This window comes from Budorcas taxicolor, chromosome 14 (genome assembly GCF_023091745.1).
Source record: "Budorcas taxicolor isolate Tak-1 chromosome 14, Takin1.1, whole genome shotgun sequence".
NCBI classification, from domain to species: Eukaryota; Metazoa; Chordata; class Mammalia; order Artiodactyla; family Bovidae; genus Budorcas; species Budorcas taxicolor.
In genome coordinates this window covers 84,774,459-84,798,481 of record NC_068923.1, presented here as the reverse complement: position 1 = coordinate 84,798,481, position 24,023 = coordinate 84,774,459, and positions in this window count along the sequence as shown.

The following is a 24,023-nucleotide window of genomic DNA, read 5'->3' as shown; positions in this document are numbered from 1 at the left end:
GGACTCAACATATCTTTTTCAGGGACAAAATTCCCATAATAAGCTTTATGGTATAGACTCCTTGCCCTTTACAATGTTAATTCCTAGTTTTCTCTTAACTGTAATATTTTGAGCAGTTTCCTTAAAAAAAAAAAAAAAAAGAGCCTCTTTATGAAAGTAAAAGAGGAGAGTGAAAAAGTTGGCTTAAAACTCAGCATTCAAAAAACTAAGATCATGGCATCCAGTCCCATCACTTCATGGCAAATAGATGGGGAAACAATGGAAACAGTGACAGACTTTATTTTCTTGGGCTCCAAAATTGTTGCAGATGCTGACTGAAGCCATGAAATTAAAAGACGCTTGCTTCTTGGAAGAAAAGCTATGACCAACCTAGATAGCATATTAAAAAGCAGAGACATTACCTTGCTGACAAAGGTTCATCTAGTCAAAGCCATGGTTTTTCCAGTAGTCAAGTATGGATATGAGAGTTGGACTATAAAGAAAGCTGAGTGCCAAAGAACTGATGCTTTTGAACTGTGGTGTTGGAGAAGACTGTTGAGAGTCCCTTGGACTGCAAGGAGATCCAACCAGTCCATCCTAAAGGAGACTAGTCCTGGGTGTTCATTGGAAAGACTGATGCTGAAGCTGAAGCTTCAATACTTCGGCCACTTGATGGGAAAAATTGACTCAATGGAAAAGACCCTCATGCTGGGAAAGATTGAAGGCAGGAGGAGAAGGGGACTACAGAGGATATGATGGTTGGATGGCGTCACTGACTCAATGGACATGAGTTTGAGCAAGCTCCAAGAGTTGGTGATGGACAGGGAAGCCTGGCATGCTGCAGTCCATGGGGTCACAAAGAATCAGACAAGACTGAGTGTCTGAACTGAAGGGTGACAATCCTTTTTGAAACTGAAGTGCTATGAAGAGGAAAAATAATTGAAGAAGTTTTGTTTTTAATGTAGAAATATTAACTAAACATGCAATCGATATTAGAAGCCTTTGCTTTGTTTTAGAGCTAATGAAATTAAAAGTATTTATTAAGATTTGTATGTGTTTTTATTTGGCAGTTGGTCCTTTACTATTTACTACTAACTATACCTGGAAATGTAATAGAGTGCTTTATATACCATATAGGTTTCTTGAGGACAGTTACTGTCCCATAGTTTGATTCCCTTTCTGTTCCTAAATATGCATTCTTGGTACATGTTTATTGAATACAAGTTGAATATTTTTTATATCAAGTTATCCTCAATCATTTTGAAGGCAAAATAACACTTCAGTCACCATTAACATCTGAGTAACGGTGTTATCTATTGGACTTTGGTAAAAGTGGTTATCAGAAGAGTTGAAAGAGATTTTCATAAACATTTATTATAAATAACCTGTTATGAGCACTAAAAATACAATAAATAATCACAAACAATAAATAATTGGTATTTTAAGTTAATCTTCACATCCCCAAGTCTAGAAGCTTAATATCTTTCCCACAGAATGTCCAAGGTACTTAAAAGTCATGATTTTAGCTAATGTCCTGCTCAGCTATGAGATAGCTCAAACAAAGTCATTTGCACACTGACTCTAGTTCATGACTTATGGGAGAGAAGGTGAAGAAATTTGAAATGAAAACTTTCCAGTTTTAAATATCCTCCTAGAATCTTCCTCATAACCTCTTTCTTTCCCTGGCCCAGTCATAGACCAGCAAACATATTCAAAGAAGAATTTTTGTGTTTAAGATTCAAAAACTCATCTTGAACTTAAAGCTAGCAAATGTCAGCAGTTTCTTGTTAGTTTGTCCTAATGTTCTCAGAAATCTAAACTATGGTATCTTGCTGCATTTAAAATTCTTCCCTGCTTGCTGCAGTCCCTAATAATATCCTGGCCATGTACCTTCATCTATATTCATGAGGGTGCAGATGCAGCCAAATTAGTGGCAGCAAAGCACATTTTACAGTGTAGAAAATACAATCTGGCTTCCTTTAAACATTTTTTGACAAAAAAGTTTTATTAAAAAAAAAAAAAGAAAGAAAACCAGACAGATTTAAATTCACCACCACCCGTCGGAGGAGTCTGTTACAAATGCACAGCTGGCTTGGTGATGAGTGACAAATCAAAAGTCAGAGAGAAACTTCCCGATCATCTGAGCCCTTGCCACCCGATTAGCAGAAGAAAAACAGGGCAGATGGAGGGAGACGCAGCAGTTCGGAGGGAACAGATGGCCACTACGAACTTGATATATGAAATTAATAACACTTTCTCAAATACAATTAGTAACAGGAATACATTACCTGAATTTTCATAACTGTGAGCAAGCTGACATTAAATGAGGTTTTTCAGATTAACAGTTGATGTGGCATTGATATTTGGAGGAAAATAAAAATATATAGCAATAAGAGAAACCTCTTGCTTTTTTGGTGCCATTGATCAGAATGTTGTAACATATGAAAGGAGAAATGCAATTCAAAGAAATTCCATATTTAAATTTCACTAATTGGGATTTTTTTCTAATGTAGCCATTTGGGCCACATAATGCATGAGATACTTAAAAGCTTCGCAGATGTATGCAGCATCTACTGCCCTGAATGAATTATTCTTTAGGAAGAAATTAACCATTATACATCTCCCTACAAATAACCTCAGGTTAAAAAAAAAAAAAAAAAGGACACAGTAGTAAAAACAAACAAACAAAAAAAAACCTTCCAGGTAAAATGAAATTAAGAGGTTAGATTTTATATTTTTCAAATCTACTCACGGTAACATGATTAATTCTAGGAACATCATTAAACTTTCTGTGCTTTGATGCCCTGTCTCTAGAATGAGCAGAATGCTTGTGCTCAATGCCTCATTCAAAGGACTGCCCACAAAAAACTCTTTACTCAAAACTCATGGGAGTAGTACTTTGGATTGGGTTAACCAGCCCTCTGGGAAGCCAGAATCCCTGTGAACTCAGTAGGGCAGCCTATCATGTGAGAGTCCCTGAATCTTCCATTGAGGCAGGCATGATGTTGGCCAGGCCTAGCTGGATGAACTCTGACCCCGGCCAATACAGGAGGCCAGGGCAGCCTGGGGTTCTACCAGACGAGGCCCAGCTGCCTGGGCCTTCCTTTTGCAGCACATGGAAACATCTACACCCATCTACACCCATACTTGTGGATGAGAGCAGCCACAGGGTCCAGGCCCATAGGACGGGTGGGCTTTATTTTCTCTGGGGAGGTCTAAAAACTGAGCCTAATGCAAGGATGGCGCAAACCTATACAAAAGCATCAGCCAAATGCACTGATCTAGGTGGCAAGAGTCTCTCACAAGTCCCAAGAGGCAAATTATTAATTCTGCTATAACACGAGGATGACTGCTTCTGCAGCTGGTGGCTGCAGAAATTGGCAGAGAGGGAAAGTAAGGACATCTCCTCTTTCCTGAAAGGAATAACCCTGGGTATTCAGGTAAATAGAAATTGTAAAATACAAGCCTACTCGACTGTTTGTAAGGAGGACAGAAATCAAGACAGACTTCCCTCTCCCAAACTGAGCAAAAATACATACTTTACAAGATAGTCAAAACAGGCACAAGTGGAAAAACCTAGAAGAGAAGGATGAACACAGAGCACTTGGCTAGGCATGAAGTAATTAATTCTATAGGAAGATCTGAATTTAACCTGTGGTTTCACCTATAAAGCCAAGTAGCAGTGAGACCTTTGGTAAGTCTCTTCGCAAACTTTGTGCCATCTAAGATGTTTTCATGTATGAAACAAAGGCCTTGGATTTTATAAAAGGACTATCAGATCTCAAAATATTTTATTATATAAAAATCTAAATATCAATGTACTTATAAATATTTTGTTAGTTCTTTCAGGTTGCCATAGCATGTTCACTGGTAACAATAATAAGAAAGCTACTAAAAGATTAATACTAAATTTTCCTAAAGGTTTACTACTGAAGGATAACATGTGGCTTTTAAGGTGAACACGTTCCCCCCATATCTGAAATAAAAGATGATCACATTTAAGTCTGGCTAGGGAATTAAGCATGAATTGGAAACGTGTGTTTCTGAGTTGAGGTTTTTCCCAGAAGCAGACCTTGACACCATAACTTGAGAACAAGCAGTTTATCTGGGCCCTGAGTGGGTGGGTGCTGATGAGGTAAGACAGGGAAGTGAAGACAGCCAATAAATGTCACCAAAGCAGGGACTGTGGCTTGATTTCACTGGGAAAACTCTGGAGGTCCTTGCTAAATACACAGCCCTGGTGTTAACCTACTGGGATGGGGGTGGGGAGGTGAGGGAGTTAGGGTATTTTGGAACCAGCTCTTGTCAGTCATTGGTTAAGGGCTGCTCCTGGGGATTTAATTCCCATGCACTTCTGGTCTGTGCCAGTGGCCAAGCAGATTCTTGTAGCAGGAGAAACATGTCAGGCAAAGAAGATCAGGTCCTTCAATTGGAAGTTGTATTGCTGCACCTCTAAGCATTAAGGGCAAGTGGATATGGCAGAGTATGAGACGCATCTGCTAAAGCAGGAATGATGAAAATACTGTCAATAATATCCCCACCAAGTGGCTATTTACTCCACCAGACTGAGTGACCTAAGCCTTTCCACCTCCTCCTCTTTCCTTTGGGAAATGGGCCGAATCTATTGGGCATCCAGACACAAGGCAGCTACTCCTGGATACTCCCCCCACTGAAGCCTCTGCAAATGAATGACAACCCTCCTTTCACTCCAACTCATTTCTGTACACGGAGGTATTACCTGAATTCCTTCCATTCTCCTGAAGGCAAAAATTTTTTTCTTTATTTTCTGAATGATTCTCACTCCACAGCTGGCTTTGCTCACTCTAAGAATGAGGAATGAGACCAGAGAAAATGCAGAAAAGTTGTTCTCATGACTGTCTAACATTTTAAGCAGGGCAGAGGAGTGTTCTGACCTCCTCCAGTTTTTGTTATTTCCCTGAAGACATAAATCTTGGGTGAAATTCTGTTACAGTTTTCCTCTACCTTGAAGTACAAAAGGAAGTTTCTTCTTCTTCTCTGAAATATGCCCACTAAGGAGAGCTAGTAAGCAGGATGGGCTCCCCTCGTGGCTCAGTGATAAAGAATACACCTGCCAATGCAGGAGACATGGGTTTGACCCCTGGGTTGGGAAGATCCCCTGGAGAAGGAAATGGCAATCCACTCCAGTATTCTTGCCTGGGAAATCCCATGGACCAAGAGCCTGGCAGGGTACAATCCATGGGGTCACAAAAGAGTTGGACACAACTTAGTGACTAAACAGCAAAGTAAGCAGGTTGTCTAAATAGAGGGGCTTTCAGTTCAGTCTCTCAGTCATGTCCGACTCTTTGTGACCCCAGGAACCACAGCACGCCAGGCCTCCGTGTTCATCACCAGCTCCTCGAGTTTACCTAAACTCACGTCCATCGAGTCGGTGATGCCATCCAGCCATCTCATCCTCTGTCGTCCCCTTCTCCTCCTGCCCCCAACCTCTCCCAGCATCAGAGTCTTTTCCAATGAGTCAACTATTCGCATGAGGTGGCCAAAATACTGGAGTTTGAGCTCTAGCATCATTCCTTCCAAAGAGATCCCAGGGCTAATCTTCTTTAGAATGGGCTGGTTGGATCTTCTTGCAGTCCAAGGGACTCTCAAGAGTCTTCTCCAACACCACAGTTCAAAAGCATCAACTCTTCGGCACTCAGCTTTCTTCACAGTCCAACTCTCACATCCATACATCACTACTGGAAAAACCATAGCCTTGACTAGATGGACCTTTGCTGGCAAAGTAATGTCTCTGTTTTTGAATATGCCATCTAGGTTGGTCATAACTTTCCTTCCAAGGAATAAGTTTCTTTTAATTTCATGGCTGCAATCACCATCTGCAGTGATTTTGGAGCCCCAAAAAATAAAGTCTGACACTGTTTCCACTGTTTCCCCATCTATTTTCCATGAAGTGATGGGACCAGATGCCATGATCTTAGTTTCTGAATGCTGAGCTTTAAGCCAACTTTTTCACTCTCCTCTTTCACTTTCATCAAGAGGCTTTTTAGCTCCTCTCCACTTTCTGCCATAAGGGTGGTGTCATCTGCATATCTGAGGTTATTGATATTTCTCCCGGCAATCTTGATTCCAGTTTGTGTTTCTTCCAGCCCAGCGTTTCTCACGGTGTACTCTGCATAGAAGTTAAATAAGCAGGGTGACAATATACAGCCTTGACGTAGTCCTTTCCCTATTTGGAACAAGTCTGTTGTTCCATGTCTAGTTCTAACTGTTGCTTCCTGACCTGCATATAGGTTTCTCAAGAGGGCTTGAAACATGGCTATTTGGTGTCGTTTTCCATTCTCCCTGATGGTGATGGGCAGTATGCCTTTCAGAAAAGGCCCTAATAACTTAAATAAGCCAGATCCACATGCCGTTAGGCTCATATGTTCTCTGAGAAAGAAGCCTCGTTACACGGGAGGGCTGGAGGACTTCTTTGAGTCTCATTTAGAGGTTTTGCTCAAGAATCCTAAACTCTGAAGAAAATTACTGTTTTATTCTCCTACCATTTTATTCCCTAAAATTTAAAAATTTTAAGTTGATTCCTAAGAAGTTATCTTCATTTGCTCAATTATTCAACAGATATGGGTTGAGCAGTTCTTATATGCCTGGCTTTGAATCAAGGAAGTATTTCAGATACAGATTTCTACCCCTAGGAAGTTTACAATTTCCTGAGGAGTCAGACATTAGCAGTAAAGTTAGGCAATATATAAGAAAGTAATGAGTTCTATAAAATAAAGACATTGTATAGGGCAGAGGAAGAGGGCCTGGGGTGCTGTGATTCTCAGGAGAGACCTTTCTGGGAAGTGCATTAACACAAAGACTTAAGGGAGATGAGAATATGGGTCTTAGTATGTGGTATAACTCTAGAACTATCAATACAGCAGTAAATATGACAAAATTCTTCCCAGCAAAGCTAGTGATGGAGCTCAATCATAAACAGGTAAATAAATACATATATTTATACATACGTATATAATACATACATATATAATAATCAACAAGAAGAAAAATAAAGCAAGCCAATGGGATAGAGCAAGGATTTGGCACGCTTTTTCTATAAAAAGCCAGATAGTAAGTATTTTTAAGATTTCTAGCATAGTTTCTGAAACAACTAACTACTGAACTGTGTTATTCTGGTGTGTAACCAGTCATTGATAATAAATCAATGATTGGGCATGACTGTGTTCCAGTAAAACTTAATTATAAAAAGAGACAGTGGGCAACAATTGGGTCATAATTTGCTAACTCCCAGTCATGGGAAACTTTGAGAGTATTATATTTTAGCAGAGATGTGAATTAAAAGAATAAACTTAAGATCTCACTGAGTCATGACTGACTCTTTGCGGCCCCATAGACTATAGCCCACCAGACTCCTCTGTCTATGGAATTTCCCAGGAAAGAATACTGGAGTGGGTTGCCATTTCCTTCTCCAGGGGATCTTCCAAACCTAGGGACTGAGCCTGTGTCTCTTGCATCTCCTGCAATGGCAGGTGGATTCTTTACCACTAGTGCCACCTGGGAAGCTAAAACTACAAAAGTCATAATAATCTACACAAAGAATATCCCAAGTGGAAGGAAGCACAAGTTCAAAGGCCTTGAGATGGTAGCTTGATTGGCAGATGTGAGTCTTGAAGTCAAGTGAGTGAAAGAAAGCAAGCCAGGAAAATGGATCGGAGTGTGTGGTAGACGGCGTTACCTAACACAATCCTTATTCCTCCTCATATGCATATCTTGTACTGTGTGGTATTGCAATTCCTTACTCTAGAGAGATTTCTGCATTTAGCCATATGACTTGCTTTTGGTCAATAGAACAAAGTAGAAGTGACAATACACCAGTTCTGAATCTAAGCCTTATGAGTCTTTGCTTGCTTTTTCCTGCTGCACATCCATTACTGCTGCGAGATGAGTAGCCTGGGCGGGCCTTCCAGTAAATACAGGAGCAGACTCATTTAGTCGAGCAGTTCCAGTTGAGCCCATCCTGGACTGGTCAACTCTTAGCCAAGCCATAGACACTTAAGTGATAATAAGTGTTATTTTAAGCTATTGAATGTTTAGGTTGTTTGTTGTATAAAAATGTTTACCTGATATAGAGAAATAGCCAAGGGGCAGATTATGGCAGATTTGTGGCTATAAAAAGAACTTTGGATTTTATTCTGTGGGAAGGGAAAACCACTTAAATGTGGAGAGCAGAGGAAAGGCAAGACTTCATTTGTATTTTAGATGAAATATCTGGGTTCCTACAGGAGAACAGACTTCAGTGGTGCTTAAGTGGAATATGGGGCACTAGTTAAAAGCTGACAGGTAATCATAGCTAAAACTAAAGAAATGGAAGTGAAGGAGAAAAGCAGTGGTTAGATTTAGAATACATTTAGAAGGTAGAACTAGTGTGATTTTTTTTTAATGGATTTCATGCAGTTTATAAGAGAGAGTAACCAAGGATGGCTCTGAAAACGTTGCCCTGACTAAATGGCTAAATATTAGTACATTTGTGAAAATAGAGGGTGATCTAGAGGATGAGTTGGTTAAAACCAATCAGCGGAAAAGTGAAAAATATTTTGGTAATCTGAAACCAGCAAAAAATAATTTTGAACAAGGTTTTAAAAGTATATTGTGTAAGCTACTGTATCAGTCAGTTTGCGCTGCCATAGTAAGATACCGCAGACTGCAGGGAGTAAACAACAGACATTCTTTTTCTTACAGTTCTGGAAGCTAGAAGTGTAAGTCCAAAGTGCCATCAGGGTTGAGTTCTGATGAACTCCCTCATCCTGGCTTGCAGAATTCTTTCCTTCTCACTGTGTCCTCACAGCCTGTCTTGCTAGTGTACACGTAGGGCGAGAACTCTCAAGGACAAGGACACCATTCTTATAGAACAAGAGTTTTGCTCTCATGACCTCATTTAATTACCTCCTTAAAAGACCCTCTTTCCAAATACAATCATATTGGGGCTTAGGACTTCAACATATGAATCTGGGGGAACACAATCCAGTCTGTAAAGCCTACGTTTATTTGTGTGTGTGTGTGTAATAGCTAACGCAATTGAATTCAATGCCAGTTAGCGTTACCTTTCTTGTTCCCTGAACAGAAAAACTTTTTTGAAAGAGTTATGTATATTTTCTTCCCAACTTAAGTTTCTTTTCTGAAAAAAGTAAATTGTTAGTCACTCAATTGTGTCCGATTCTTTGTGATCCCATGGATGGTAGCACCAGGCTCCTCTGTCCATGGGATTCTCCAGGAAAGAATACTGTAGTGGGTGGCCATGCCCTTCTCCAGGGGATCTTCCTGACCCAGGGATCGAACCCAGGTCGCCCACATTGCAGGCCAGTACTTTACCATCTGAGCCACCTGACTGCCATACAGTTCATCCCATGGTGCCATTTCTTCCCTCAGCTTTCTTGGCTCCTCTTCAGATTTGACAAATTGATACACCCTCTTCTGTTGGCTCAGGTGACCCAACAGACTCTTTGTTTTCATCCAGGTTCTCAGAGAACTCTTTGTAGTCACCTTTGCTCATTCTCCTATGAGATTTTAAGATGCCTTAGAACACAAGCCCAGACCTTCTGTTTTCTTCAAGAGCAAGGACTTCGGGTAATCCCATCAGCATTCAGGACTTTACATAAAAGCTAAATGCTATTAGCTCCATATTTATGTATTATATGTGATCTTCACTTTGATTCAGACTTGCATCTTTGACTTCTCCACTTAGTATTAAAGGACATCTCAAGCTCATCAAGTCTGACGCAGAGCCCTACACCAAACCAGCTCCTACCAGTTTTCTCCATGCATATGAATGGGACCATTATCAGCTCAAGCTACTCAGGCCTAATACCTATGAATCTTCCTTATATCCCTGTGTTTTTCTTATCCCTCATGTTTAATCTATCAGCAAATCCTGTCAGCTTGCTCTTCCTCTTCTATTTCAGCAGGTTACTAACTTTTCCATTGCAACCACTGACTGGTTAAAGAAAATAAAATCTGCAGTTTAATAATAAAGTTTTCCAGCATGTTTAGTTCAAATATATGATTCCCCGGGAACCCCTTCATTAAAGCCTATGGCTAATATGGTGAAGAAAGGGAGAAGACAAAAACAAATGTACTTTAATAAGCAAACCTTGCTAAGATTTTTTAAGAACCAGAAATACAAGTGGCAATTATTTAATATCATGGGTATTTCAAATCTCATGATATTTATTAACTGCAGAAATTCAATCTGAGGGGAAAAAAATACATTTGGGAGAAAATTCCTTTTAGGGGAATTTCATTATAACTCAGCTGAGTCATAGGTTTTTGAGATGAAAATCCTGTAGAAAGCAACTCATGTGACACTCTATCCTTCAAAGTCATAGAGGAGGAGACCATTTAACCAGGGACTACTCTGTAATCAAAGAATCAGGCCGTTAATGGAGGAATAGTAGAATATTTGGGAGGGCAGATGTTGGGTTAATTTGTGGAATTCTACATATTTAACTGCTTCACCTACCTATGAGATGGACTCATTATCACTGCTGCAACAAGATAAACAAGAGGTACCAAAGAGGAAAAAGGTAAAGAGAAACAGTCAAAAGTAAGCACTACTCTTAAAAATCCAAAAAATCACAATGGAGTTATAACTAACTACAAGTCTGCTTTAACTTTCAACGTGCTTTAAAGAACCAATCACAGAAATGAATCAGAATGGAAATTTAATTGAAAACCACCGACCAACAGCCATCGAAAGGACTCTTTTGAGAAAGCTGATGGAGATCAGTACTGGAGTCATATTTGATTTACCTCAGAAATTGTTACCATTCAGACCAGTTAAACGCGTCCTCTAAGGCAGGGAGAGCAAGCCTCCATGTGGCGTTCTTCACTCCCACCATGGCTCAGGAAAGTCTGTCATCTACCGGAAGTAGAAATGGCTAAACAGTTTGCAGGGCCCAATGCAAGACAGAAGTTTGGGGCTTCTTGTTCAAAATTTAGGAACAAAAGTGCTGCTAGAAGTACTTTTTTTTTCTTTCTTTTCTACCAAGATCACTGTCTTGACGGTGTTTTCACTAAATTTTAATGTTAAATTCCCTCAGGCAGTTGAATGAAAAACAGGGTCAGTGCAGACCTTCCCAGGCAGCTGAGGTCTCAGTCTGAGCCACCCGACCAGTTTATCAGTCTCCCTCTTTCCTGATAGCTCCCCAGTCACGAGAGACAGGTGACCCTGAGGGACTCCAACCTTCACGGAAGGACACGGTGGGTACATTGACCAGGAGTGGATAAGAGAGCCCCCTCCCCTGCGATCGGTCACTTGTCAAATGCCCTTGTGGTGCCGATACGCCTGAATGAGGACAGCCGCCATGACACCCCGCCCTCAGGCTAGCGAGCTGCAGGCACGCCTAATGCCAGACTTCCCCGTGGTCACATCCCAGGCCCTGCCAGGGGTGGAGGGCACTGGTCGAGCTTAGGCTTTCCTCCACGTACTCGACCCTGCCACTGGTTGAAGGTGGTGAAGGTAGCAGGGCAGGAGGGTGACGTGTGGTGGACTCAGGGCCCAGAGAGTGGGGATTGGGCTGCCAATCTACCTGGGAGATGGAGAGGCTCCAGGAGGCTGCACCACGTGATAGCTGAGGCTCTCAGCACATGGCCGCACCCCAGGTGTCACAGTCCCATCAGACTCCACCTACAGACTCAAAGATGAAACTCTCAATAATTCCAAGACAGTGACTGTTGAACATGGGTCCCCACCCCCGTCCTTCTGTAACCACGGTTACATGCCCATGAAGCTGACCTGATGGGAAGTGGATTTGCCAGTGACATCACCGTGTCCTGACAAGGCATTTTAGAAATTTTAAAGGCAGTGCATCTCTGATTTCATGTGCTTATATGCATCATAAATAGCTGTATTAGAAGGCCTTGCAGAAGAACAAAAATCACTTAATTTGGAGTCTGTTTCTAGGCAGTGTCATTTTAATCAAAATGTAATTAAGGCATTGCTCCAAGCAGTCTTGGCTGGGTTCAGCGAGTTTAGACAGATATCTTTCTCAGAGTTCTTTACAGCCTGGACTGGATTAAAGATCATCAAAGCCTCAGAGTGACCATTTTTTCTTCTTTTTTTTTGTGGCTCCGTTCCTTTACCAGTATTGCTGCTCAGACCACATCCAGCTGCCCCCAGTGTCCTTTATGAGGAATCATAGCACACATTTGTTTATTCTGCTACATTGCAATATTATTTTAGTTGATCACTTCCATTGTGGTGCATGTTGGAAAAACCTAACTAAACACTTAAATTTAATAATTTTGAAGTTCTTCATTGCTCCACACACATGGTCTATTAGTCTGAATCCCCCCCCCCCCTTTTTTCTTTTTTTTGTAGTGTGAGGTTGCTTTCTCAGGGGACTGATTAGTTATAATCTATTCTATTCAATTATAATTATTTGTTCAGTTATATGACTTCCCTGGTGACTCAGATGGTAAAGTATCCACCTGCAATGCAGGAGATTCAGGTTGGATCCCGGGGTCAGGAAGTTCCCCTGGAGAAGGGAATGGCTACTTACTCCAGTATTCTTGCCTGGATAATTCCACGGACAGAGGAGCCTGGTGGGCTACAGTCCACAGGGTCACAAAGGGACAGACACGACTGAGTGACTAACACATAGTTATATATGTAATTCTAAGTATAAGTGTATATAATTATGATATATGTGTAATATTTCTTACTATCTATTAACCATACTTAAACTTACTTAATCTTCAGAACAATCCTGAGAAGTAAGTACTCTCATCACTGTTTTGCATAGGAAGAAACTGAGTTTCTAAGTGGTTGAGAAACTTATCTAAATTCATACAGCTGGTTGGCAGTAACATTTTTTGAGGTCTTATATGAGCTAGGCAGCATGCTAAGTATTCTGCACAGGCTATCTATCATAGGTTGTTTAATCCCCCAAACTACCCTCTGGGAGTGTACAACTGCTGCTCTCTTTTTACTAGTGAAAAAAACTTGGTATTGGCAAAGTAGATGTTTTTTAAGGACACACTACGTTCCTCCTGAGCAGAAGCCAGGATTTTGCCACAGGCATTCGGACACTAGAGGCAGCGTTTCCATCTACGATACCATTTGTGGAAGGCTGCATTTTACGCAAGTGTTCAAAGCAGTATTTCTGTTCCCAAATCTGATTCCAGAATCTTGCATGCCCTCATCAAGATACGGAGTCTATTTTCCCTCCTCTTAAAGCTACATGGGCATTTTGACTGCACAGATAAACAGCGGTGTGGGGGAAGCTATGCTCCATGCTTTTTGAGGCTGTTGTAAGAGGTACTGCAGAATCTAACTGACTCTCTCAGGGAGCTCTTCTTTGGAACCCAGTCACTGTGGTAGGCAGGGTAATGCTCTCTACCGGTTACGGAACTGTTGCAAACATCATGGTTTTTGAAAAACTTTCCATTTGGATGATTCGAGTTTCATATGAATAATTGAGGAGGGCCTACTCTTGCTGTTAATGAACACTTATGTTTTACTTTTTGTTTGTTTGCCTTAGCTTTTCACTTGAACGAAAAAGGCTGTGGTCTGCATCTTTGCACATCTCCTCGGGCATAGCCACTAGCACTTGCTGTGCGGGGTGAAGCCGATGAGGCAAAGGAGATGCATATCTTCAGTTTTGGTATAAGCTGCCAGGTTGTTCCCCAAATAATTTTTGACTCCGTCCCAGTGTGTGAGAATTCCACTGTTCTGTGCTTGTGCTCACATCTGCTATCAGACGTTTCATGCTTTTTCAAACAAGTCCAAAACTATATCTAATTGTGGTTTTCCCAGATTATGAGGGAGGCTAGGCAGACTTTCATATGTTTATAGGACCTTTTTTTCCCTTTTCTGTGAATTACTTACTTATACCTGCTACTTATTTTTCCATTGAGGTGTGTGTGTGTCTGTGTGTGTGTTTATATGTGTGTGTGGTTTTCTCATTTGTAAGTATCTTTAAAATTTTGTGATAGCAATTTGTTTTGTTGCATCATTTGCAAAAGCTTTCTCCCACCATGGAGTACCTGTGGAGACACAGTGTTTATGGTGCTTTTTGTGTAACACTGGTTTAAAATTTGAATGCAATCAGCTTTATGCTTTCTTCAATCATGTGTCCATTAATATTTTACTCTACCTCAAGTTGTACATATATTTTAAAATACTTTCTTCTAAACTTTTCAACTTTTATCCATCAGAAATTTACTTTCTTGTGTACAGTGCGTAGGGGTTAAGTTTTATTTTTTTCCATAGGGATATTCCATTTCTTAACAGCATGCATTAACACTATCGCCATCAATTTCTCTTGGCATCTCTGCTGTCTTATGTTCTCATGTCTATGTGAGTTGGCTATACACTCGTATCTTTAGGAGTTGGTATGTGCTATCACCTATTTGGGATGTCTTTCCTCACCTGACTTGCAAATATTCCTCTCTCCATTAAGTCCTACTTTAAAAGTCACCTCCTTGAGGGATGGCTCTCACTTTACTTCCTCTTCTCTATGTCAATTACAACCTCACCACAACATGTATTACACCGTAGATATTTAAGTGGAAAGAGTTTTTGCTGCCAGAGTTTTAGTTTTCTTGAGGTTAAACGCATTGTCCTGCTATTTTGTCCTGTCAAAGACCTTGTAGATATTTAATGATTAACTAAGTGAATAAATTAATGAGAGAATCTTCAAAACAGCTTGAGTGACACTTGGTAAATCTGAATAATTCATCTTCATATCTCTAGCCTATCTTTTCCCTTGTTTTGTCGACTGTTTTGTGGAGAGTTTAACATAGTTATTATGGATGAAATTCCTCTTTCTAAAAATTGCTCCTTATGTCTATAATTTGTTGTGATATGATCTTACCTATTAGATTTTTTTATTTTTTTTTTAAACAAATGATGCCTAAGGACTAAATTAGCAGCCTCACCTGCTTGATGATCTTGCTTTATCCAATGTCCCCAGAGTTGCCATGTTGAGGTAGAGGGCAGCTCTGCATTCTCAGCTACTATTTGGTACGTAGAGGCAGCAGTAAACTCACCCAATTTTACTTACTAATATTTGGACACTCTGTGGTCTCCTATGTTTAATAAGGAGCATAGGTGATTCCTGTACATTCTTTCCCCCAAAGTACATACATCCTCTGAAGCAGGTGAGGCATCAGCTTTGTCAACATAACCTTGAAGTTGCCTACCATGGTTCCTTGGTTCTGGCATTATTAAAGGCAAATTTAGACCCCCCAATTGTTGATGTTGTTTTCACTTATAGTAAACACTCAAATGATTCTTTATTGTTGTCATATTTGCTACTGAGTAAACTCCAACAACCTTGCTTATTTAACTTACAAGCAGATCACATCATGTGAAGTGCTGGGCTGGGTAAATCACAAGCTGAAATCAAGATTACCAGGAGAAACATCAACAATGTCAGATATGCAGATGATACCACTCTAATGGCAGAAAGTGGAGAGAAACTAAGTGCCTCTTAATGAGGGTAAAAGAGGAGACTGAAAAAGCTGCCTTAAAAATAAACATTCAAAAAACTAAGACCATGGCATCTGGTCCCATCACTTCACGGCAAATAGAAGGGGAAAAAGTAGAAGCAGTGACAGATTTTATTTTCTTGGGCTCCAAAATCACTGTGGTTGGTGACTGTAGCCATAAAGTTAAAAGATGCTTGCTCCTTGGAAGGAAAACTATGACCAACCTAGGCAGCATATTAAAAAGCAGAGACATCACTTTGCCAAAAAAAGGTGCCTATAGTCAAAGCTATGGTTTTTCCAGCAGTCATGTATGAATGTGAGAATTGGACCATAAGGAAGGCTAAGGGCAGAAGAATTGATGCTTTTGAACTGTGTTGTTGGAGAAGACTCTTGAGAGTCCCTTGGACTGCCAGGAGAGCCAATCATCAAACCAGCCAACCCTAAAGGAGATTATGTCTGATTAATCATTGGAAGGACTGATGCTGAAGTCTAAGCTCCAATACTTTGGCCATCTGATGCAAAGAGCTGACTCACTGGAAGAGACCCTAATGCTGGGAAACATTCAAAGCAAAAGGAGAAGTGGGCAGCAGAGGATGAGATGGTTTGATAGCATCACTGACTTAATGGACATGAATTTGAGCAAACTCCAGGAGACATTGGAAGACAGGGGAGCCTGGCATGCTAACAAGCCATGAGTGGTAAAGAGTCGGACAAGACTTATCTAGTGACTGAACAACAAACTCCAACAACTTCAAAGAGTGAAAAAACACAGTCTACACACACACAAAAGTGTGGTCATCAAAATCTCACACTCAGCCAGTCATTTAGGATGTCAGATTTGCCTTAATCTGAGAATGTGGAAGCTTGGGTTTCACATTGTTACAGGTCTGCAAACCACACCTAGTTATCTCTGTCTTGTTTAAAGAAGTCTGATTACAGCCTATTCCCACACTGTTTCTGCACCAAGCTAAGCTGTGTCTCTGATACCTCTAATTCCCTTAAGGAAAGAACAGCCATTTCCAAGATTTCACCCAAATTATTCTTTTAAGCCATCCTTAACACCCTGAGCTTTTCTCTAGATCATTCTTTTCCTTATCCCTAAAAATATCCTTTTCATCGTTGGCTTTACAAGGTGTTCAGCCAACACAATTTCTAAAATTGTTCCTTTCAGTTCCTGCCCCAGTTAATCTATAAAACCCCTTAGCTTTCATTCTTACCTTCTTAACAGTTTTCTGATGAATTTCCTTTTTAAACATTCCTGTGCTTTCCTCCCACCACACACACAAAGATTTTCCACTTCCTTCTCAGCCATATGGGTTCCAATTTTTTATTCCCCTCTGTTCATTTCCCTGTAAAAAATCTGTTTTTTCTCAAATTAGTGGCTTAAGTACCAAATTTACTTTCAAAGGGCATAAATAACTCTTATCTACAACCTCTGCCAGACTCTTCCTCTCTTTAGAGTTCAGTTTCCTTGTCTGTAAAATGAGATGGTTGGAAGAGATCTGTAAGATCGGCTTCAGCATAAACATTATGCGACTCTATGATTCTGAGAAAATCTGTCTTCTTCAGTATACCTCCATTGACTATGGATTATTTACCATTGAGTAGACTATCATTGTCATGTGTAATGTCTGGAGCATTTTGGCTATCAGCACATTAATTGTAAGAGTGAACCATGAGAAAGCAGAACTGGCCAGTTCCGGCATCACAGCTGCATTTGTCTCAGTGAAGCAGGCATGGCTAGGAGACTAAGAAGCAGAAAAAGCCCCCAAAGCTGCTAAAAGTTAAATTGAAATAGATCGTTACAGGCAAAGATGCAAGATGAAATGTCTTTATAGCATCCCAGAAGATAATAATCAAAGGACCGGGGCCACCATCAGGACTTTAGGGAGAGAGCTGACAGAAAGGAGCAAGAAGAAATTTAGAAATTGGTCATCAGAAAGATGCTTTCTTTCTTAAGTAAGATGTACCCTGAGACTGTGAGTTTAGAATTAGGGAGACAAAGAAACCGGTGACTCCAAAGTCTGCTAATGAATGCAGAGTCAGATTTAAACCTATGGGACATGGAAGGGACCACATGCCTAGAATCCTGTCTTTTTGTCACTCCCCCTCACCCCACACCCCAAAAGGGTACTATTCTGAGTGTAATGAGCAGAGATAGATGGTCTTTAATTTAGGCTAAGATACCTGTTAGACTGCCTCTCACTTACTAAATTCCTAAGCACACAATGAGACTATTATGCCATTCAAATATAATTATATTTCTTCCACTCTGTTTGGTTGACAACATATCAAGAGACTAAAAATGACTGGCTTTAGAACAGCAACTCTTTCTAAACAAGTAACATTTTTGCAAAGAATTTTCTCTTTCCTAAAATGAAAATTGGTAAGGATTATGTCTTCCAGAAGTTTGATTTATTAAATGGCCCTTTTCAAAGAAATTAATAAACTTTTTTGAATCAAGAATATGTGTGCTAAAGTCCTTCCGTAAAATGAGAGATTGGATTGAACAATTAAAGTTTTTTTTTAAAAAAAGTTATATATCCCTCTTTACAAAGTAAATTAGCTATTATTCCTAGATACATTTTGCAGATGCAGATATGGAGGTTCAAATGATTAAGTGAAGCTGGTCACACAGCAAGAAACTGAGCTGTAACTTAAACCTAAATTTCTTGACTTTAGGCCCTATGCCCTAATACTATACACCTAGCAGCCTTCTCCAAGACTGCAGTGTGTTTAGAAGGATCTGTTCTTGCACATCCTTAACTTGTGCAGTTTCAGTAGTCACTGGAAGGTCACAGACATAATGGACATCTCAGCAGAATTACTAGATGACCACCCATCCCAGACCTCGGTGCTTACATCTCCCCTCTCCAACCCCGAAGAGTCACATTCAGCATAAACATTATGTGACTCTTTCCTTCCTTCTTCCCTCCCTCCCTCCTTCTCTCTCTTTCTTCTACAGTCTGCTTTGCAAGATTCGTGTTAGCGATGGTGCCATTTATACCAGAGCGCCCCAGAAGGAGGATCCAGTCACTCTCTGTGTATTAAATGAGTCCTCACTTCGTAACTGGGCATCATGGAAGTGTTTATGTTAATGGATATAACAGCCTCATCTCCTTTGTTATTTGTAATTGGAAAAAGTTTCAGATGGTTGGGGCTTCCCTGGTGGCTCAGCTGGTAAAGAATCCACCTGCCGTGTAGGAGACCTGGGTTTGATCCCTGGGTTGAGAAGATCCCATGGAGATGGGAATGGCTACCCACTCCAGTGTTCTAGCCTGGAGAATTTCAAGGTCTGTTTAGTCGATGGGGTCGCAAACAGGTGGACATGACTGAGGGACTTTCACTTTTTTTTTTTTTTTTAGATGGTTGAGGTTTGGAGGAGATTAAGAAAATGAATCTCAGTTCAAATAATGAAAAAAAAAATCCTGCATGAAGAAGAAGCAGCAGTGATTCTCATTTGGCTCTAAAATGCCGCCAGGCTCCTAAACACATGCTTTCAAAGCTCCATGTGGAATGAATGCTGAGACTGCCAAAGTCAATGTTAGCTGGTGTGGCATCTCCCATCAGAGTAAACTCACCCACGGCTGATTCTCTCAGCCTCGCCTCCCACTCTGCTTACAGGAAAATGCCGGCTGACGGCACTTCCTGGCACCACAGCCGTCCTGATATTTTCCGTGCACTTTGCCTTTCGGGGCTCCCTTCACTTGGTGACCCGGCGTGCTGGCCAGAGCTGCATTAGTGGGGTCCCGCCCGCGCAGGAGAAATTCCTTTCATTCGTCAGCAGATAAGGCGTTCTGACAAGCCTCTCTGAGGAGGGAAAGGGCAGCAGGGGGGAGACATGCACACAAAAGATTGCCCTGTAACACTGAGAGGCACAGAGTGAAGGAAGCAGAGACTGCAGGCAGCCTGGAGGCAGCGAGGGCAGACAGGGAGTCTGCTATCAGAAAGAAACGCGACGCAGTCCAGAGCTCCCTCTGTCTCTACCTGCTTCTTCTCAACGTCACCATCGGCCAACAGTTTGATACAAAACAGATCCCCAGAAGGATTCCAGTAACTCCTCAGGACCACCAGGGCAAAAACAAAAACATTCAGGGCTTGACACTTAGCAGGGCAGCTTGCCAAGCTTATCACATGTGAAAAGAGCTGCTGGGAGACAATAATCTCGCTCATGTTCACAAGGCGGGGTGTTAAGTCTCTGAGAACCCAGGGCACTTTCCGTCCAAGGCAGCCCAGAAGGGTTGGGAAAAGCACTTTTCGAGGAACTGCCAGAAAGGGCAATTATATGTTTTATGGAACTAAAGGCTGGAGGAGAACTTGAAAGGTCATTTGGCGGGGGAGTGGTGTGGGGAGAATTAGTCTACCTTCTTGCCTTCAAGTAAAACGCACTGGAACGACCCCAGCTCGCAAGGGTATGTCACATGTTCTCTACGTAAATCTTTTATGCAAACCTGGCCTTGAGGGATTCTGACACCTGGTCTAACACTTTCATGATGTGTTTATTTCTCTCCCTGCCAGCTTCAGTCAGAGATATGGCCTGCACGCACTGCAAACCTCCCTGAATGTTGCTTACCGCGAGCAATGTGGTCCTAGACCTCTCACATGGACCTTTGAGGTCTGAGCCTCATAAATGCACTATGGGGTGGATGTCATTACCATTTCCATTTCCAGATGGGAAAATTGAATACGGCTACAAAGAAAATTGAATAGGTACAAAGAATACAGTTGAAGCCGTATGACGAATGAATGATAGGGCAGAGGTCTACAGCATCTTCTTTTTGTATATTCATGCTTTTAAATACTTTTTAAATATAGGCACTTTCTCCCTTTCTCTTCCCAGGTTTCTCTGGTGTATAAATAAACTTCCTGTCTCTAAGCCTTTCACCTCCTATGACTTCATTCTGATGTCTCTACTCTGGGTTTGCATCTTGCTAATTAGATTCCTGCCCCCTCAAATCGTACAAAACTTCTCATGTGTGTCCTTTTAGGTTTAAATGTAAGTCAGCTTATATATGTTACACAGTATATACCCTATATCACATTGGTGCATATATATATATATATTACAAATATAAGGTATATTACATATATAGGGTATATATTACATATATATAACATATATATATTAGAAGAATCATGTATCTAATCTGCATTCTTCATAATTCTTTGCAGCTGTTATAAAATTTCATGTTTCTGGTCTATTAAGATAAACCCCTACATTTCCTTCGTTAAGATCACAGCAAACAGGAAGGTCTCTGTAACCCACCTGGTTGGCAGTCAGGCCCAATTCTTCCTTAGCTTTGAGAGGCACCTGGTCCACGATCTGATGCATCACACTCTAATTAAGAAGATGGTAAGCTGTGTTTTCCACTGTATGCAACTTTTACTTATTGGTCCAACTAATGTGAAAGGAGGCTTCCCTCATGGCTCAGCGGTAAAAACCAGCCTGCCAGTGCAGGAGACAGAAGAGATGTGGGCTTGATCCCTGGATCAGGAAGATCTCCTGGAGGAGGGCATGACAACCCGCTCCAGTGCTCTTGCTTAGAGAATCCCATGGACAGAGGAGCCTGGCGGGCTACAGTCCACGGGGTCACAAAGAGTCAGAGGCGACTGAAGGGACTTGGCACACACCATATGTACAGAGTACCTACTACTGGTCAGGTGTGTTCTGTGTCAGCGATTCATCAGTGAACAAAACACCTAACGAGATTTCTGCCTTGAATTTTAAACTGTAGTAGGGATTTACAGATATGCATTATACTAATTATACTAGAGAAATGAGAAACACGACATTCATCCAGGTAAGACCGATTTAACACGTCCTTTTAAAATACCTGATGTACGTTGTTACAGAGTTTGCCAGGTGCTGGACTGGGGATAAAGCAGGAACCAGACAGACCTACTTCCAGCCCTCACATGACATATCTTCTCGTGGACTGTGGCTATCATTTAATTCTTTACTTCCACATTCATTCCATATCCTTTCTCTGCTTCTCAGGAAGCTGGAAGGCAAAGCGGGGGCGGGGTTAGACTCTTCAGACTGTACCTTTCGAGTGAGCATCAGACAACTTTTGGCCGTTTCTTCCGAGAGAAGGCGCTGGCTAAATTTCGAAGGGTGATGCTGGCAGCCTTGCTTCTTTTTATTCTCCTTGTTTGAGGATGTCCTTTCCTATGGACTGCCCCCCTAGTTAGTCACGGCCCTACGCCCTGTCACACACGCTTTGTTTCCGGGTGCTGGTGAAACTACTTCCTCCTACCGCCCTCCGCCCCCGAGTGGGAGTGGCCTCTAATTCTCGGTAGCTTCCCAACTCCCGTTTAACTTCTCCGCCCTTTCATAATCTGTGTGGCCAAAGCTTTGTATTAAATTTTGTCTCTTTGAAAGACCTAAAATGGCTTCTGTTTCCCTCACGGGGACCCAAGTGGAGAAGGGAGTTATGATCCAACTCTCTCCCCTTAGCAGAACAAAAGGGAAAGTGTGGGCTACTCTGGATGAAACAGGAGGATATGCTGGTTGGATATGAGTTCGCACAGCCGCCATAACAACGTAGCACAGATGGGGAGGCCTAAACAGCAGAACTTTATTTTAGCATAATTCTGGAAGCTAGACGTTCAAGACCAAGTTGTTTGCTCTGAGGCCCCTCTCCTTGGCTTGCAGTTGGCTGCTTTCTTGCAGTGTCCTCACTTGCTTATGTCTCGGTGCACGTCTCCCTGGTTCTTCTCACGAGGGTATTAGTCAGATTGAATTAGAACCCACCCTAATGGTCTCATTGCAACTTAAGTGCCTGTTTAAAGATTATGACTTCAAATCCAGTCACATTCTAAGGTACTGAGGGTTGAAGCTTCAAAACATAAAAAAAATTTTTGGGGGGGGGGGGCACTTCAGTTCAGAGCACGGACCTGGTTGAAAGATATTAACAGAGTAGCGGGGACATACTGGCAGCAAGATATGCATTTATTTGATTTTCACATATTTGACATGCCGTTATCAATGCATTGTGCTAGCCATTGGGTAAGTATGTTTGATTAAGAGGACGGTTCACTTCTGCCCTTAACATAATAAGGTAGGAGAGATGAACAGGGGATGGAACAATTAAAATATAATATAATTTATCTCAGGATGGGTTAATCATGGGGAGTTGCTGGAGAATAAAGAGCACAATCATCTCACTCTGTTAAAAACCTTATTATTTTATTTTATTTTTGGTTTTGAGCCAACCATGTGTGTTCAATACTATTAATGCTATATAAACCACAGAGATATGGCTAAGAAAGCAACAAACATTCTCATTACAGATGGAGATACAACAAAGTTAGACAGCAGAGTTTTAAAAGCCTTCCCAGCCCTTTCCATTGCTCTGGTAAACACCCTCAGCGATTTCCTGGGACTTGCACCACGCTGGGCCCCCAGGATCACAGGTGCCAAAGGTGAGATGGCCACATCAAAATCAGAGACACATGGTCAAGGAATAGTGCCAAGATCTTCTCTCATAGATGAACAGCATCCTCTGAGTTTATGTCTTCTAGAAGTGTAGAAATGAAAGTTGCTCAGTTGTATCTGACTCTTTGCAACCCCATAGACTGTAGCCTGCCAGGCTCCTCTGGCCATGGAATTCTCCAGGCAAGAATACTGGAGTGGGTAGTCATTCCCTTCTCCAGGAGATCTTCCCAACCCAGGGATCAAACTAAGGTCTCCCACATTGCAGGTGGATTCTTTACCGTTTGAGCGACCAGGGAAGCCTGATGTCTTCTAAGGCAAGTCTTGAAAAACTAAAATATTAAGAAAGGGAACAGAAAACTGAGAATGGGAAAAAAACTTCCAGGCAGACGCCAGAGCATGTTTTCTGGAGATGAGACCTGCCTGTGCATGAAGAAGACTGTAGCACAGCTAGCTGTGCATCCTTCGTGAAAGTGAAAGGACAGATTTTTTTTTTTCTAGTTTCATGAGAACTGAGAATATTTCTCAATATTCACTGAAGTATTGCTTTTCATGGCTCTTGTAAAAAATACTGGGGATCCGATCTCCAAAAACCTTTGAGCTAATGTTGTACTTCCTTGTACTTATCCTCTTTGGTTGACTTCCATCTATGAGAGAAGATCTTGGCACTATTCCTTGACCATGTGTCTCTAATTTTTGATGTGGCCATCTCGCCTTTGGCACCTGTGATCCTGGGGCCCCAGCGTGGTGCAAGTCCCAGGAAATCGCTGAGGGTGTTTACCAGAGCAACGGAAAGGGCTGGGAAGGCTTTTAAAACTCTGCTGTCTAACTTTGTTGTATCTCCGTCTGTAATGAGAATGTTTGTTGCTTTCTTAGCCATATCTCTGTGGTTTATATAGCATTAATAGTATTGAACACACATGGTTGGCTCAAAACCAAAAATAAAATAAAATAATAAGGTTTTCTCTTGTTGCTCTTTTTTGGCTTTATCATTAGATCTCTTTCCTCACTGCCTGAGGGTATCATTCTAGAAAGTTTACATTCACTCTTATGTAGATTTCCGGCTTGAAGAATAAGCAAGTGATTCAATGACATTATGTAGGAAGGTGAATAATTGAAGAATAATGTTCATAATATTATA